Below are 2,803 nucleotides of genomic sequence, written 5' to 3' on the forward strand. Positions count from 1 at the left end.
CGCGCCCCCTCCCGCGCCGCTGGGGGCGGAGCTAGGATGAAGGGGGGGCACCCCACCCCGCGGGCCCGCTCTCAGCCGGGCCTCTTTGCCATTGGGCGGCTCTCCAAAGGGCATCCCTGCAAGGAGACAAAAAAGGGTCTTGTTCGGAGCCCGCAGGAGCAGCGGGGGCAGTGAGAGGAGCGCGGACTCCCTACACCGAGTGAGGTCCTGTTCTTTGAGATGTGGGACCTTGGACGTGTCTCTTCACCTCTTTGAGCTTCAGTTTCCTCGTCTGTTAAATGGGGAAAACAGTGCTTTCCTTTTGGAGTTGGTTGTAAATTTCAGATGAGTGATGTTTCCAGGGCAGGCGAACCTTTGAGCTGTCTAAACACCCAGACCCTGCCAGCTCTACCCTTCTCAAGGCTCAGACGCCTCTCTCCTGCATGTTCCATTTCTTCCTCCCTCCGAGATCCCTCCCATCAACCCCCAACTAAACTCCAGCACCTCCAACCTTTTAAACACCCTCCCCATCCGCCTGAGGGAGCGCCTCGTTTCTCCGCTTCCTGGGCAACAAAACTTTCCCGAGGAGCCATCTGCGGTCGCCAATCCTCAAATTCCCTGCTCATCCCCTCGCTCCAGGGGTCTTCAGTCTCACTATGGAAATGCCTCGTTGGGGTCTCTGGGCCCTCCTGCAACCCAACCCAAAGCGGCACGTCTCTACCCTCTCAGAATCGACGGCTCTTGATCACGCCCCCTTCTCCAACTCTCCTCTCTCGGATTTGCCCTCGGATCTCACCGCGGACGTCTCAGTCACTTCTGCAAGTCCTTCTGCCTCTGTGCACGCCGTGGGGGGGTGGGGGGGAGGGGGAGTGGACCCCCTTTTCTAACCGCTCCTCACTACGTCTGTAGATTACCCCTCCCCTGAGCCCAAGAAGGCTCCTCTTGTGTGTGTTTGCCTGGCTTTGTAAACTTCAACTGCTCAAAAAGGGACACTGATTTGTGCCCTCCAGTGTTGCTACCTTCCACGCCTACCCTATCCTTACTTTCCAGCACTTCCCCTTCCTTCACTCCTCCATCCTCTTCATTTTCCTCATGGAATCTATCACTTTATGAACTATATTGTTGGTATGTGTTTCTTTGTGTCTGTTCATGCCTTCTCTTGTGGGAGAGGAATAAGGCCTTCCTGTCCACATACTTCGTCCACAAGCAGCCAGCTCAGTGGTTCTCAAAGTGTGGTCCCTGGACCAGCAGCCTCAGCATCACCTGGGAACTGGTTAGAAATGCAAATATAAGGCCTCAACCCAGACCTAAGGAAGCAGAAGCTCCTCCAGGGGTGGGGCCCAACCATCTGTGTGTTTCTTTCTTTTTTTTTTTGGCCCCACCGCGCGGCTTTTGGGATCTTATTTCCCTCTCCAGGGATCGAACCCATGCCCCTTGCAGTGGAAGCGTGGATTCTTAGCCACAGGATCGCCAGGGAAGTCCCAACAATCTGTTTGTTTGTTTTAAAGAAGGTTTTTTAAAATCAGGGCTGTGAAATGATCCAATTTGCTTTTCTTTTTTTTTTTTTGGCTGCGTTGGGTCTTCATTGCTGCGCGCAGGCTTTCTCCAGTTGGGGCGAGCGGGGCTACTCTTTGTTGAGGTCCGCGGGCTTCTCATTGCGGTGGCTTCTCTTGTTGCAGAGCACGGGCTCTAGGCGTGTGGGCTTCAGCAGTTGTGGCTCCCGGGCTTAGTTGCTCCGCGGCATGTGGGATGTTCCCGAACCAGGGATCGAAACCGTGACCCCTGCATTTGCCGGCGGATTCTTAACCACTGCGCCACCAGGGGAGTCCCCAATCTGTGGTTTTTAACCAGCCCTCCAGGGGATTTAAAATTTGAGAACCACTGGCTCAGCACAAGGTCAGGTGGTCCATAACTCTCAGTTGAATTAAAGAATCATGTGCAGTAGGTGTTCAGTACAAATTAGCTTCTTTCATAACTAGAGATCCCCTGGGGAGGGCTAGATTAGTGTACAAAACAAATATGGTGTGTGTTCTTATGTGCACAATCTGGGAATGGACACAATTAATGGATAAGGAGGAGAGCCAGCTGCTGGGAATCCAGTAAGGAGAAAGGCTTACTTTTCACTGAATACTTTTTTGCAACCTGGGAATTTTGCAATGTGTTTCCTATCTATTCAGATAATAGACAAAATGTACTTAAAACAAACAGAACCTGGTGGGGGGGTTCCCTTTCCCAGCCCTTTCTCCCCATGCAGCCTGGCTGGGACTCTCTGGCTAGGTCCTGGAAGAGCAAGGCTGCTGTCATCAGAGAACTCTGCCCCCCCTGCTGGCTGTTCTCCCACATGGCCCCATGGTTTCCTCTGGCTTCCTCCTTTTCACCCTTGTCTCCTGCACTCTGTCCCTGGGTAGGCTCCAGTCACAATGAATTTTCTGTTTCAACATGGCCTCGGGACCTTTGAACAGGCTGTTCCTTCCCCCTGAAACTCTCTCTCTCCACCCAGTGTGACTCACTCCTACTCATCCTTCCATCTTCAATGCTCATTATCCCCCGGTCACCGCCCCTGACCAAAATGAGCCCTGTCACACACTCCCATAGCACCAGGAACTTCTAAGCGTGTTCTCAGTCGTAGCACTTACGTGTAATTGTGGGTATGTGATTATTTTGTTTGATTAGTGTCTGTCTCTCCCACCACAGGACAAGGCCCTCATGATGGAGCCCATACCTTCCTTGTTCTTAGCTGTAGCTCTGACAGGTTGTTTGTCTACCTCTGACCTCAGCACTCCCCCCACCCCCAGATCCTTCATTCTCCTTAGATATTTTCCTT

This window comes from Eubalaena glacialis, chromosome 9 (assembly GCF_028564815.1).
Source record: "Eubalaena glacialis isolate mEubGla1 chromosome 9, mEubGla1.1.hap2.+ XY, whole genome shotgun sequence".
Classification (NCBI taxonomy): Eukaryota; Metazoa; Chordata; class Mammalia; order Artiodactyla; family Balaenidae; genus Eubalaena; species Eubalaena glacialis.